General features: G+C 37.0%; 2 pseudogenes; both read right to left on the bottom strand.

Moving 5' to 3' along the window:
- Positions 1–12,541, bottom strand: part of LOC115958471 — a 51,293-nt pseudogene extending 38,752 nt beyond the window's left edge.
- Positions 12,542–13,149: 608 nt separating this feature from the next.
- On the bottom strand, positions 13,150–14,556 carry LOC115956853 (annotated as a pseudogene).
- Between the last annotated feature and the right edge of the window lie 2,273 nt (positions 14,557–16,829).

The raw sequence follows: 16,829 nt of genomic DNA, 5'->3' as shown, positions 1-16,829 counted from the left end.
ACATCTCTAATGGGTTGTTTGGATGGAGGGAAAATTGCAGGGAGTATAGGGGACGGGATGGGAGGTGTTTAATAAACCTTGCTTGGAATTTTTTTGTTTTTTGAAAGGGTGTAGGAAGGGGTTTGTGGGGATTTGGAGGGGTAAGATACCACTCCGAACCCCTCATTTTTTTAATTCCACCAAACTGGGGGAAGTTGGAGGGCAAGGGGGCGGGAAGGTAACCACTTAGATTAAAAAAAATTAAATTGTCAATTTATACCTATTTCTTTTCTGTTATTTTTTTTAGAATTTATATCTACTTCTTCTAATGAACATAGAGGGCTATAATTGTTAACTTATATGATGTTTATCATGTCCTCCTTCCCATTCAATTTTTAATACATCCAAACAAAGGGGAGGGGTATAGATATCCCTCCCCCTCTTAATTTGTAAAACATCCAAATAAGGGAAGGGATAACCATTCCCCTCCCCTCTCCTCTACTTATCCCCCATACCCTCTACTCCCCTTTCCCTCCAAAACACTGTAAGACTACTAATCATTTTAATTGATGAATGTAAATTAAATAAAATAAATATGAATTAATCAACAGCAACATACATTATCAAAACTATGTCCAATTATATGATTAGTCATATTGAAAAGAATTAATACATAACAGAAGAGAACCAACATTTCTGTTAGTTAAGTCCTTAATTTTTTCAAATAAAAAAATAATAAAAAGACAAGTAGAGAAACCCTTAGAAAGCATGGAAACTACCAATGATTTGATTACTGATCTCTTATTGTTCACAGCCTTGACAGCTGACAAGTTTTAAATAGGATCCTTCCCAGGAGAGTTCCAAATCCCACTTTACGGTTACAAGTCAATCAAAATGTGCTGAAGGACAGATTCACGAACTCCATGGGAAGCCACATAACCTCTTGAAAAGGACCAATAGATTCTGTTGATGGCTAACATTAATATAAGACCAATTGGAGCTCCCAAATATCCAATAGCCAGATGGCATCCAGCTGATGTGAGACCAATTGTGATCCTCCAAGACCCACTGATGGCCTAAAAGCCACAAAAATGAGCCTTAGGGTCCATAAACAAAGTTGCAATGAAACGTCAGGATTAATTTTCGTACAACCAAATGTCTGCCAATTAAAAGAGGAAGTGCATTATATCCATACATCAGACAAAATAAAGGCTATATGGATTATTAGAAAGAGCAACTGATCCCAAAAGGAATGCTCTAGAGAATGGAACCCTAGTAAAGGAGCTTATTAACAGCCCTACATGAAGAGTTGTATTGGATCAAAACTGTCAGAATTTATCCAATACCCTTCCTTTTTTTAGGAACTCCCATTTTTAAAGGGACACATCAAAAGTGTGCCAGACACAGAGCTATAATTTGGTTCAAAGGTGGAGGAACTTATCCCAAAGCCGCTACTTTTCTTTGACGCTTCCATTTTATAAGACAGCACTGTTACTCAAGAAAGTGCAAAGATAGCTTCCAAGGACAGTAAAAATGGTGGAACTCTGCCAAGCAGGTAATCCACAAGAATGAGAAAAGGATTCTTACTTTCATATAAATGGAAAACAATGGCTATAAAATTAGCTCATGTTTCTTTTTTCCCTTTTTATAATTTGAAAGTGACACAAGTTTTTCCCATAAAATGTATTCAAGTAGGAAATCCACGAGTATGTAAGAAGCCCACAGTAGGGACAACAATAAAATATCCTATTTCAAACATTATTGAGTTCACTAAATCCATAGATGGTATTTGAGAATGAGAATGTCAAAAAGGCAGCAGCATCTCAGCATAGCAAAAGAAATTATACCTCTTCATGGAATTCAGACCTCCATCCTGGATCCACTATCAATGCATCCCCAAGCAACAAAACTATTGTTCTCACTTTCATTTGAAACATTTTCAGGTGCAAATATGATCAAGTTTGTTGTACGGAAAGGCTTTGCTGTCTTACTTCCAATTGGTACAAGTTTAACACCAGGAGGATACTGCTGAAAAAAAGAAAAAAGAAAAAGAAAAAGAATGGAAGATATATTACCAAGATGCATGCGGACAACTATACAGAGGAATCCCCTTACAATGCGTTTGGAAAACAGGATTTGGATTTGGGTGATTAAAATGCAAATAACTTGTTTGGATGCTTTAAAAGAAGTCAAGGATTTGGATTTGACAAATCCAACAAAGATTTTAAACATTTAAAATTCTTGGATTTGAAATGATATCAAAAATAAATGAATTTGAAATCATGGTATCTCAAATATATTGATTTAGAATCAAAATCCAATCCAAATTCAAGTTTCCAAACGCAACCTTATGTTTGAGTAGAAGTCTAAATGTTAAAAAATGACAACACTACCAGTATTTGAATATGGTATACATCTTGATTCAGAATCTGTTTCTTGAACATCACCTTCAAAGTTTAGACAGATAGGTATTAGATTTAGGCAAAAATAGAAGCAACTTTATGGAATTGAACTTGCAATAAAGCTCTAGTCAAGAACTTTTATACCCAACGTTAGTACAAGAATTCTAACTTACAATTAGAATACCAAGAAGCAATATGAAATCATCCTTTGTCAGAAAGGGGGAAGGGGGGCAATTCTTTATATAATGGCAAAGGGGTTTAGATACCCCTAAAATATGAAAAGAACTACCAAGGGGTTTCAAACATGATTCTGTTGGAATTTAATTGTCTAAGCACCAAATTTCCTTTTCACATTTCTGCTTCCAAAAAAATTACCGAAAGAAAAAAGTAAATTTATGGGCCATTCAAAATCATTCTAATGACCCTCAAAAGTCAGGGTCATATCACTGCTTCTGCCTTCCAGATTATCCAGTGATTTGACAGCAGATCTTTCCTTGCAACTGAATGTTTTATTTTTGCTCCATCTAGAAATGGCACTAATTCACAAGTAAGCAAACCTGATGCCGTAAGATGGATGGGACTTTCTGATCTGCAGGTTGAATTGAGTCATTTCCAAGACCAACTACTATCAGAGGCCCCACACGATCACTGCTTGGTTTTACTTCCAGAAGCCAGCTTAGACAGCTTTGGACTGACATCCACTTGCACCACTCTGCTAATGAATACTTCATATTAGTTCCATATCACATACAAGATATAGAATTTGCTATAAAGGTAATAAACTGCTTAAAATGAGATTCAAATATTCACATCAAGGAAGGATGGCGATTATTTATTAGAAATACCAAGACTGTGATCAGCAAAACATGCTAACTTGTTTCTTCTTTAGATAAGCAATATAATTTTGTCAGGAAAGTCCAATAACTCGGAACAGATGACATAATTTCTCACTTAATTTCTACAAATCTTTACTCAGCTCCAAAATTCTTCATGTGATTAAGAAATTCTCCCAATTAAATCAAGATATAAAAGTGTCAAAGACCCAGCATCCACATGAATAGACAAGCTCTTAAAGCAAGCACTAAAAAAATTAGTTTGTTTCTCAAATGTGTTTAATGTAAGACCCAATCAAGACATCCCTCATATTTAGCATTGCAAAAAATATTAAACTTGTATCTGATAATTACAAAAATTAATAAAGCATATATATATATATAAACAAACCTTGTAAATTTCGATCCCCTGCCAGTAATTTTCCCATAATGAAAGCAGTATGAACCGGCAGCCCTGGTCCAAACTTAGCTTCCTCCATATACTTCCAGAACTTCCATTCTCCACCATCAGTTACCTCAAACCCCACTTGTTCCAATAACTATAAATATCCCAAATTTGCAACAGTAAAATTCAAAGCAACTCACATTTTCTCTACATTGTTAAAAAATCAAATACAACTAAATTTTACACACATAAGGTTTAACTTCTCACTAAATACTAACCCAAAATCATTATAAAAATAAATAAAAATTGAGCGTTTAAATGGCTTTATTAGAAACGAAACTCAAAATACAAAAATTACATGGTTACAATTTGAATCACATTTTGTGAAAATATAACATTTTGAACACAGTTTCCAAATAAAATCTTTAAAAAAAAAAAAAGAAGGAATAATTACACTTTACCCACCTATGGTTTGCCTCTAATTCTATGTGCCTACCCGTGGTTTCAATTTTGACACTTTACCCACTTGTGATTCTCACCGTGAGTGTGTCGTAACCTACCTCTGTTAAAATTAAGGGTAAATAGGTATTTTTGTACTAGTTTTATGTCTCTCTCCTCCCAAAACAAAAAATAGCACAAAAATGCAAGAGAAAGAAGATCAAAAAGTGGTATTTGTCTCTCTTTCCCTTCACACAAATCTTGAACATGAAGAACATACCTAGAAAAAAAAAATCCCAGATCAACCTATCACTGACTTAATGAAACATCTTCGAAAAATCATTAAGCTGTAAGATTAGAACCCAATTTTCATGGAGGGACAAGGACACTCTCATGAACCCTTCTCTCATTTCAATGTCCACTGCCCCTCTTCTTCTGATGAATCACAACAACCTCTCAATTAACAGCAGCATTTTCGTTAAGGCGTCGAGCTCCAATTCCCAAGCCAAAACCAGTGACCAATTTCCAGTCTTTCGCCAACCCAGGTTTCAAAACTTGAAATTGAAGAAAATTTTAAATCACTAAACTTTACCAACCAAACCCCACTCCTTACTTAAGAACTTCTATGAGAACATATGCCCAGAAAAATCAAACCTAAGTCAACCTCTATAAATATCATATTTTCCTTCTCTACTGGTCTCTTTCCTAACATATGCCCAGAAAAATTATTTATAAATAATAATAAAAAAATTGTCGATCTTGCTCAGAAAATCAAAACCCAATAAGTCTCTCTCTTTCTTTCAATTCTCTTTGTTCTGTTAATTCTATTTGTGAAAATCTTCATTTCTAGCTCTCCTGAAGATCCGCCAACTGATTCAACAAACACTTTATTTGTAATTTGTTTTGTTGAGAAAATAGTTTGTTGGGGATGTGTGTGAAATGGGATTTTCTTTGTTTTGATTGTTACTGTTAGATAATTTTGGGATTGATTTCAAGAGGTGATGCGACGCCGTACGGCGTCGAGTGTTCCCATTGAGCAAATGGAGAAGGGAACCGGAAAGAATCACAACACTAGGCTTTGTTTCTTGGCATCTTTGTCAGCTTTCTTTTGGATTTTGTTGTTGTATGTCCATTTCGTTGTGCTTGGAACTAGTAATAGTAATGCCACTGGTGATTCTCTTAAATTAAAACCCAATAATGTCAACACTGATTCAATCAATACCCATTTGCCTGATCCCTATCAAATTCAATCTGACACCCATTTGGAAACTACCCGGGTTCGTAAGAGCAAGAGCAAATTAAACCATATTTTCTATAAATATATTACTATAAATATACCACTATAAATATCATATTTTCTCAGCAAGAGCAAGAGCTATTTTCTTCTTACCAAGCCTATTAGGTCCAACAAAATTAAACCATATATTTGCTCTCAGACTCTGGGTTTCACTTTTTTTTTTTTTTTGAGATTGAAAGTTCAAAAACGTGTACAAAAACACCTTTGAACGTTTAGACCCCCAAATTACAACTTAATCAATTCAAGCAATATGTCAAACAACTAGTGTGCGGAAAATGAACATAAGCTATAAACAGAATTGGAAATCAATCTAAGCCAATTATAAATCACATCCACAGCAGAAAATAAAAGGCAAAGATAAAGGGAAGAGAGATGCAAACACAAGGACAACACACGATGTGTTATCGAAGAGGAAACCGAAGCCCTCGGCGTAAAACCTCTCCGCCGCCCTCCAAGCGGTCAATAATCCACTAGAAAATGTAGTTGGGATACATGAACAGCAATAGACCCTCCAAGCCTAATCTACCCGATGTACCTAAGCCCTCCAAGCTTCTTGCTCCAACGAGGTTGCGCCGAACTTTTTTATTTTCTAGCTTACTGGATTCAGCTACTAGACCATAGCATCCGCCATCCTTGGCATCCTCCAATGCTTCCCAAAGCTCCAAAAACACTCAACACTCTAAATTGGTGTGGGTAGTGTTTGGATAGAAATCTCCTCTCAATAGGTATGACAATGAGAGAGGGAATGAGAAGAGACTACAAAGGTTTCTCTCTAAGAATGAGTAGCTCTCTCTAATTGGGTGGGTGTTTTGAAGAAACCTCTCTTAGGGTTTTTCTTTCTGAATAGCCACACATATCTTGTGGGAATGAGGGGTATTTATACTGGTGTGAGAATGGAATACGAAGAGTCAGTTTTTCCAAAAACAGGGCTGGCTGGCGACTTGACCTCGCGACTTGACTGAGTCGCGAGTTCAAGTCGCGAGCTAACTTAATGGCCAGTCTGGATTTTTGTCGTGTAGTGCTCCAGGTGGCGTGACTGTTCAGCTCCCCTGCATGCTCTGCACGTGAGCAACTTTTGGCGGCTTGCAAGCCGCGAGCCACCCGCGAGTCCTAGCCGCGAGTCTCTGCTTCACTGCACTGTCTTGAGCATTTCTTCACACTCTCTCACACACTACCCTTACATGATTCCCACCTAAATACAAGGTTTCTAAGTGCTATATTACAAGCAAATTTGTCATGGAATAAAGCCAACACATGGTTGATTAAATTCAACCTTACAATCTCCCCCTTTGGCTATTCCATGACAAAACACCCTAAAACAGACTCTAGACTTAAACGTGAGTTTGGGAACAATGGCAAAACTCACTCACACCTAAATCTAGAAGCTGTGCAGCTCTTGAATCATATGAACATGAATCTCCTGAAACACAACAATACACCATGATCATTGTAAGCAGAAAATCATATAATGCATATGAAACAGGCAATATGTGATCAAGCAAAGATGGAGTTAAGAAACAAACCATAGCTTGATCAACCAAGTGAACACCACAAGGTAGTGATCACAGTGCTTATTCACACTTGGAATGAACACAAGGACATACAAGTTAACAAGCACAAGGCAAGACACTTGTATGTTCAACACTCAACCAATGCATAACACACAAGGTATATGCATCTAGGAACAATCCTACAAGGGCACAAGAGTGACAATACATAAACCAAAATGCAGAACATTTAGATTAAAGTACTGATTTCAACAAAATATAAAAGGCTGCATAAAGCATGGTACAAACCATAAAGCCTACAGATATGCATAAAAACAAAACCCTAAAAGCTTACAAAAGCACATGGGTACAAACACAATATATTAAATAAAAACTTAAACAATATAAACTAAAAGTGCTTAAAATTTCTCCCCTTCAAAGTGATGAGAAGCTGTGATGCACTTGGAACATATATATACTTGTACCCTGAAACACTTGCACAAAACACATTAGACCCTCAAGGTAAAGCAAGTAATAAAAGACAAGTATAATATAACAAGTATAGAAATGACTACAATGATCACATAGCAAAGCAAATGATCATCTGAACATGCATTCAATGAAGCATAATAACATAGAGATATATGCATGTCCAAAGCACAAACATGATGCAATGAGAACACCAAAGCATAACACAAAGCACCATAAAGCCAACAAGAAAACAAACAGAACAAGGTTTTCTAGTTAACACAATGTCTTCTCCCCTTTGGTATATGCATCTCCCCTATGGAATATCTCTCCCCCTACAAATGTGCATGAGAAATAAAATTTCTCCCCCTAAGGATGTGCACAAGAGTCATATAGAAATGACAAAATACTCCGAAACATTTTCTAGAGTATACTCTCCCCCTTTTTATCAGGAATAGACAAAGGGTCAAGAAGAAACGAGGGCAAGAGATGAAGGTATGAACAATGCTAATGATGCATGAGGGGTGCAAGATGAATGAGAAAATGAAGCTCAAACCTAAGATAAAGTAACATGCTACAAAGCATAAGGTAAGCATGACATGCTAGGATGAAGAAATAAGGTAAAGACCAATGCATGACAAGAGTAACAAAAGTGTGTGCAAGAGGTGGCTAAGTGCAATGCATGTCCAATGCATGAAAAATGTACATGTGGGGCAAAGTGTGCAAAATACACAACTAATGAACCAAACATGTTCCTAATGAGGAAACATGAGAAACCCCAAAGTTTGGTACTCATCGGAGTCCAAACAAGCGAGAAAATGTCTAAGAGGCATTTTATCAAACACCTAGCATGCACATTATGAACAATAATGTGAAACAATGCATGAACATCATGAAATCCACCCTTAATACATGTTCTTACTGCCACAAGGGGCCAACATCCAATGCATATCAACAAAAGAAACCAATCCCATGAAGAAATTTGACAAAAATTAAGTTTTCCCAACCCCAATGATAAAAATCCCAACCAAAAGCACAAAACTCTCCAAAACATAATCCAAGGATCAAAAATAATGAAAAGAATTTATAATTACCATAGAAATGTTAATGGAATGAAAAACCATTCAAATTGGTTAGGTTTTGATGTAAAAATATTGAAAGAGGGGTTTTAGAGAGGATGGGAGAGGTTTAAAACAAGTATCCCACGAAAAAGCTGTTTAAAAAAGCTGATTCTGGGCGACTCGCGATTGGCGAGTCGCGAGCCAAGTCGCGAGTGAGCCGCGAAACCTCTCTGTATGAACTCGCGGCTTAGACTCGCGGCTTGCAAGCCGCCAAACCGAGTAGCCAAAACTGGCAGCTTGCTGGCAGCTCACGCAAGTAGCCAAAATGAGTGGCCAAAAAATCTGACACTTGTTTTTCAAACCAGAACATGTTTAAACATTGAAAAACACAGTAAGCACTAAACATAAACACAAAAAGTGATAAAAATCACTTCCAAAAACATATAAAATGATCAAAAATATTTTTGGATTAATCCATATAAGATTGAGCACACACACATCACATTTAGACAAGTACAATCTAACAAATGAATAAGACATTCATTGAACATTAGGCATGTGTGTTGTGTGTGTGTATCAAATGTGGAATAGTCCTTAGTCTAGAGTAAAGTTTCAATGATCAATTTAATCAAGTCATACATAACTAGTGCTAAGTCAAGTGGTCTATCTCAATTATAGAAATGAGCATATATGACCTCCCACAAGAAAATGATTACATATGATGAAGCTTTTCATTTGGCTTCTTTACAATTCATAACATTTGATCATTTTGAATCAAAACATCTCATTTTGAGATTGATGCCTGAAATTTGTGATATTTCAATTTGATGAACAAGCCTTTGGCTTTTTAGGCATCATACATTTTCATATAAGTCGCTTTCCCTTTTTCCTAGTCGAATACTAGTATATGCGACGGCTTTTGTAGCTCATTATCTCTTTTCATTTTGAGATTTACATTTATTGAGCTCTTTAAGCAATAAAAATAAAAGAGTGGGAAGAGATATAAGCACAAGTCTACGCATGTATCAAAACCAACATGACTATTGACTAATCATTCATGACAAGCTTGAAGATCGATTTACAACAATCACACAAAGATGTCAAGATTTTTCCCACAAAGATATAAGTGCAAAACTAACAAGCTAAGCTCGTAAATGCACAAAGCCATTTGTACAAAGGTACAAGGCTAAACTCACATGTGATATGTGCTCAAACATATACGATCAAACTTTTTGAATTTTTCACTTTTTATGTGGTTTTGGATTTTTTACTCACACAAAACTAAAATATAAAAGTAAGATCAAAAACAAAATAATGCATATAAATGAATGCAAGAGGCACAAAATGCATAAAGATATGACATTTAATGCATGAAGGGTCCTACAAAGATCGAAAGAATTAGATCAAGGACCAAAAAGAGCACAAGCTCAACCATAGGAACCCTTCCTCATCCAAACGGAATGATTGTTTGGAATGAGTGTCTCATGGGATGTGAGACGAGGGTTGGAAGAATGAAAACCGGAGATGCACATAGACAAGGAGGTAAGAGCATTAACCACTTTCTTCAACAACTTACCATTTTTCATCCAATCTGGTTTAGCTTTCAAAGCACAACTTCCAAAAAGCTCAAGTTTCTCTTTTCTTTTGATTCTCTTAAGAGCTTGAAATTTAGAGCAATGAGGTCTAAGATGACCAAAGGCACCACAATGGTGACAAACAATGTATTTAGGTCCATTAGGCTTTTTAGGAAGGGATCTAACAACAAAGGTTTGTTCTCTTTTTAACTTGGGGCATTGGGGTCTTATGTGACCGATCACACCACAATGGTGGCAAGTAGGAACAAACTTAGATCCACTCAAATCCCTAGATTGGGACCTAAATAGAGGCTTAGGCTTAAGAGCCTTTCTCTCTACTTTTTGATATCTTTTGTGTGGAGGAATATACACCGATTTGTCCTTTGAGGTAGAACACACAATAGGCACAAAATCGGGTACCACAACATGATTGCAACATATATTTTCTTCCATTTTAGCAACAGGTTCAGCAATCAAACACTTGGCATGCATCTTAAAAGATTCATTTTCAGATTTAAGATCATCAACAAGTTTGTTAGACAAAACAAGTTTAGCATCCAAGTCCTTATTTAAACATTCAAACTCTTTCAGCTTTTCAAGAGAAATTTCAGCAAGATTCTTATATTTCTCAATCAATTTGTTGGATTCATTGAGTTTAGCAATCAAATCATCCTTTTCACAAACTAACTTGCTCAAATTCTTTTGAAACTTCTTAGCTACTTTCTTCAAGAGTTTGTCAACAACACCCATAGATTCAAGTAACATATCATCACAATTATGAGGATTAACACTCATAGAGGCATTTTCACAAACACATGGCATGTTACAATCAACAATATCCATAGAAGCATACAAAGCATTATCCATGGCAAAACACACAAGGGGTCAAGGATCACACTTAGGTATTTAAACCACAACAAGTGTACCCGCTCTGATACCAAATGAAAGTTCAAAAACGTGTACAAAAACACCTTTGAACGTTTAGACCCCCAAATTACAACTTAATCAATTCAAGCAATATGTCAAACAACTAGTGTGCGGAAAATGAATATAAGCTATAAACAGAATTGGAAATCAATCTAAGCCAATTATAAATCACATCCACAGCAGAAAATAAAAGGCAAAGATAAAGGGAAGAGAGATGCAAACACAAGGACAACACACGATGTGTTATTGAAGAGGAAACCGAAGCCCTCGGCGTAAAACCTCTCCGCCGCCCTCCAAACGGTCAATAATCCACTAGAAAATGTAGTTGGGATACATGAACAGCAATAGACCCTCCAAGCCTAATCTACCCGATGTACCTAAGCCCTCCAAGCTTCTTGCTCCAACGAGGTTGCGCCGAACCTTTTTCTTTTCTAGCTTACCGGATTCCGCTACTAGACCATAGCATCCGCCATCCTTGGCATCCTCCAATGCTTCCCAAAGCTCCAAAAACACTCAACACTCTAAATTGGTGTGGGTAGTGTTTGGATAGAAATCTCCTCTCAATAGGTATGACAATGAGAGAGGGAATGAGAAGAGACTACAAAGGTTTCTCTCTAAGAATGAGTAGCTCTCTCTAATTGGGTGAGTGTTTTGAAGAAACCTCTCTTAGGGTTTTTCTTTCTGAATGGCCACACATATCTTGTGGGAATGAGGGGTATTTATACTGGTGTGAGAATGGAATACGAAGAGTCAGTTTTTCCAAAAACAGGGCTGGCTAGCGACTTGACCTCGCGACTTGACTGAGTCGCGAGTTCAAGTCGCGAGCTAACTTAATGGCCAGTCTGGATTTTTGTCGTGTAGTGCTCCAGGTGGCGTGACTGTTCAGCTCCCCTGCATGCTCTACACGTGAGCAACTTTTGGCAGCTTGCAAGCCGCGAGCCACCCGCGAGTCCTAGCCGCGAGTCTCTGCTTCACTGCATTGTCTTGAGCATTTCTTCACACTCTCTCACACACTACCCTTACATGATTCCCACCTAAATACAAGGTTTCTAAGTGCTATATTACAAGCAAATTTGTCATGGAATAAAGCCAACACATGGTTGATTAAATTCAACCTTACAGAGATAATAGATAGAACTATATTAATGTAAAAGAGTAACCGTATACAAATATAAAGAAAAGAACAACGCTTAGGCTTGCTCTAGTGAGCCAACTGAAGAGACAAATAGGAAAAGATAAAGTGCAAGACATATTATGTTCTTCAGATTTTTGGGTATATTCTTCATGTTTAAGATTTGAGTGAGAGTGTTTTGATCCGTTTTGGGGTTTGTTTTTTACTTATTCTGTGTTAGAGTAACGGAAAGTGGAGAGGTGGGTTACGGCACACTCATGGTGAGAATCACAAGTGGATAAAGTGTCAAAATTGAAACCACGGGTAGGCACATAGAATTAGAGGCAAACCACAGGTGGGTAAAGTGTAATTATCCAAAAAAAAAAAAAAAAAAGTAGAAAAGGAAAAAGGGTTTACCTTTGTGAGAGCAGAATGGAGATCGAAGTTGGTCAAATTGATGGATTGGACGCCTTCGACGACGATCAGAGACTCAAAATTTCCGTCAAGAAGGTTCAGTTGCATGGAGGGCAAGTCCCAAAGATCAGAATCCACATAGGAATCATACTCCTCGTCGTTGAACCAAATTCATTAGTGGCCTTTCAACATATTGATGATACCAACCAAGCCTTAGTCCCAAATTTTAAGATCAACAAAAGGCTGCTATATTGATGATCAATCTTATTTTATTGGCTATGGTATTTTTCATCTTACCCTTCAATTTGTTTGCACTCTGTTATATTAAAGGGAAGATTGGTAAGATTAGTATCATATTGTGTGCTTGTGTGTGTATAAATGTTAAAGGTTTCTTTCAAATTACAGCAACTACCTCAAATCCTCGTAAATTATAATGCAGCCTAGTACTAGGCTGCTGGCATGGCATTTTAACTGAAGAAAAATTTAAGTGTGACCAAGCTTTTGGGGAGCTTTAATAGTTGAAGACTACTTTGAATTGTGGTCAATAATTTTAGTTAAGGATACTCAGGACAGAAAATAATCATGAACTCTCACTGTTTCACTTTAAAGAGTAAAAAACCTAATCTGTACAAACTCATGTTTGAACCTAACCTGCAATTGTATAGGCACATGGCCCATGTTTCAACTTTATTATGTTCATCTGTGCTCTGCTGTTCAATAGCATACCACAAATTGTATGTATACATCACAAGAAAGCTTAATGAACACACTAATTTACAGAATAAGGCTTCTTAAATTCCATTGAAAATATCATTAAGCAATATCAGTACAACTTGCTCACTGACCGTTCGACATAATTACTCACAGACCACAACATCAAACAAGTCACTGATCCAAAATCTAATCCCTAAGAAAACGAAAGCAGGAGTAACGGCACCGTTGCTAATAGCAAAGCAGCTCGCTCATACGCCAGTAGACCCGAACCCAACCTCGCCTCTAACCGTGGCGTCCAAATCCTCAACCTCGATCACATCAGGTGTCAAGATCTTCTCAAAAATCAACTGTGCAATCCTATCACCCACTTTCACCTCAAAATCAACATCTGAATGGTTAAACAGTATAACCCCAACTGGACCCCTGTAGTCAGCATCGATCACACCTGCACCCACATCGATCGAGTGCTTCCACGCCAATCCAAACCTTGGCGCTACATAATCACAAATACCCATTTCATTAAAACTCCAAAAAAAACACTCAATAACACCTTTAAGACACAGGAGAGTGAGAAATTACCAACACGAGCGTAAGTTCCTTCAGGGATTGCAATGCTCAGATCGGTTGGAACCAGTGCTTTTCCTCTTGCTGGTACTTTAGTCTCCATTGCACTACACAAATCATAAAAACCCCCATAAACAATTTTTTCTTTTTTCTTTATTTGGATGAAGAAAAATTGAAAACATTGTGGATTATATGTGTGTGTGTATATATATATACCGGAAAAATTTGGTATTTAGACTGTTTTTAGAAAAAAAATTTGTGAATAGTATGCGCGTCAAACTATTTAGTTAGTTGGACTGATTTTGAAACTCGAGTTTGCCAAACTCGATTTTGGGCTGGAAAGCAAACACTATAGTGGCGTTTTTTTTAATGCCTATAGTAGCGTTTATAGAAAACGCCACTATAGGGTACATATAGTGGCGTTTGTCAAAACGCCACTATAGTTTGAATTTTGAGCCGGAACTCGAGTTTGACTAACTAAATAGTTTGACGCACATACTATTCACAAAAAAAAATTTCTAAAAACAGTCTAAATACCAAATTTTGCCTATATACCTGGAGAGATCGTAGCCAGTAGAGAGAGGAGAGCCTCTGGAAGGTAAAACAGCTTTCTTAGAAAGCTTTTTCACTCTGAGTAGTGAAATGGGGTCCTTCAAGATTTCAGCAGCGACACCGTTTTGGCCAAGCTTTGGGATCTTCAGCGATGGTTCTTTGATTTTGGGGCTGTGATTAATAAGATCTGGCTAAGCCATGGTGAGGATCGTAGAGAAGGAACGGTTGAGAAATGGGTATTTGCAAAAGCTGAGTTTTAGGGACCGAGCAGAATATGGGTTGAGTTTAAATAGAGGGATTGCCACCAAAAATGGAGTTTCGCAGGTTTTGGCGCCAAGCTTTCCCGCCATTTTCTTGTAGCGTACGTATTGGGTTAGGTTGCTCAGTCCGAGCTGTGTCCAATTGAGGTGCACTCTTCTCATTCTAATGAAATTTGCTACATTACATTACTCAATTATTTTTCGTATTATACATTAATATATAGCCCACTCTGCTGCTTATATGGGCTTTGTCTTATTTCATAAAAAATAAAATAAAAATATGGACTTTCTTAGGGATGGCAACGTGGTAGGGTGGGGCCGAAGGATGGGGTTTTCGTCCCCGCCCCGCATGGTTTTGTCTTGCCCCATTCCCACCCTGCCCCGCATGACGGGGAATACTTTCTCACCCCATCCCCACCCCTAGGGGCCCCGCGAAACCCCGCCCTGCCTCGTAAAACTCTACTTTTTGTTAATTTGCCCTACAACTAGTACAATTTTTTTTATGAAACTTATTTCATTAATAAAAATATACTTGAAATTACAAATTTATCCCATTAAATCAAATCAATTTTTAGAAAAAATTGAATAATATATCAAAGTGTTTAACAAGACAATCATAAAAATAAAATAAAAATCTCATATTATATAACACATAACAAAATAAAGACAGAGAATCACATTTGGTAGAATAAAATATGCTAATATTAATATGTTTGTTTAAATAGTAGGGTTTTAGGGTATGAAAAATTTACAATTATAACCCTTAGTAATGCGGGGCGGGGCAGGGATGGGGTGGGTCTAAAAAGTCTAAACCCATCCCCGCCCTATTGCCTTTGCGGGACAGGGAAAACCCGCGCAGGACGAAGCGGGGAGGGGTGGGTTAATTGAGGCGGGGAAAAATTGCCATCCCTAGGCTTTCTTTGCATTGGCTTTCTTTTAATGCAAAGAAAGCCCCAGCTTGTTTTGTGTAATTAAATTCATGACCATTCAGAAAATTAATAATAAATTTATTATTATTAATAAAAATATATAGTCAACAATGATACAAGTATACCACCATGGTACATGATGGTTGATATTTGGTGTCACCGTTACGTATGTAATGTAACAACATTCAGATGGAGAATTCACTTTCATAGTTCCATGTGAATGTCATTTCATGGGTAACAATAATATAAAATCATTTTTCAGTTGATATTATTCATTTCTTGTAGTATACATAAATGCATGACAAAATTTATAATATCATCATGAATATTATTTATTATTTAATCCATAAAATCATTCATTTGTGTGTTTTTAAAATAACACGTAATATATAAATATGAATAATTTACTTATGAAATTTGAAGCTTCTCCTTATGTCACCGTGAAATAAACTACACTGTACACCCATATCAAGCATTAAACCTTCAAAATAATGTAGCCGGGGCTTGGTGTGCAATGGTTAATGCATTTTGTGTTGCGAGTTTCGCATTTAGATAGTATACATGCTTTGTGGGGCTGCCAAACAGTGAAGTATATCTGGTAGGAGCTTGAATGTTGCAGAAATTTCCTATCAGAAAGGTTTGTAAGTTTCCAAGATTTATTTCAAGGAATCCTTGCACAAAAAATCTAACACATGGCTGAACTATTTGCTTACATGGGATGGAGTCTATGGTTGAACAAGAATGCAAAAAGGGTCGGGTCCACTTCCTTGCCAACGGACAAAATTTTCAGTGATGGTGTGGAACGATTGCAAGAGTATCACTCGGTGCAAGATTATCCAACACAACAGGACGTGGTTTCTCACTCAACCCAATGGCGGCCTCCCCCACATTCAGTCTACAAAGTAAATTTTGATGGAGAAACTTTCATAGATATGGACTCAGCGGGTTTGGGTTTGGTTGCTCGTGATTCAGACGGCATGGTTATCGCCTCCCTTTCAGAATGCATCAGACTACCACCAACGGTTGCTGACATGGAAGCTCTGGCATGCAGAAGGGCCATCTTATTCGCACTTGAATTAGGACTCCAAGACATGGTGTTGGAAGGTGATTCGGAGGTTATTATCAACCACCTCAAAGCAGACTAGCCCTGTTTGACAGCTTTTGGGCACATAATAGAGGAAGCACGGACACTTTCAGCCAAGTTGAGACAAGCATCTTACTCACACACTAGGCGCAAGGGTAACAAAGTAGCTGATAAGCTTGCAAAATTAGCAAAAAACTTGTATGAACCACAAGTGTGGATGGAGGATATTCATAGTAATGCTCTGCATTTTGTATTTTTTGACAGAGGCTTAATGCCTATTTAATGAAAAGGTCATGATCGTTTTCTCAAAAAAAAAAAAAAAAAAAAAAAAAAAAAAAAAAAAAAAAAAA

Source organism: Quercus lobata, chromosome 2 (genome assembly GCF_001633185.2).
Source record: "Quercus lobata isolate SW786 chromosome 2, ValleyOak3.0 Primary Assembly, whole genome shotgun sequence".
NCBI classification, from domain to species: Eukaryota; Viridiplantae; Streptophyta; class Magnoliopsida; order Fagales; family Fagaceae; genus Quercus; species Quercus lobata.
This window is presented reverse-complemented; position numbering and strand designations above follow the sequence as displayed.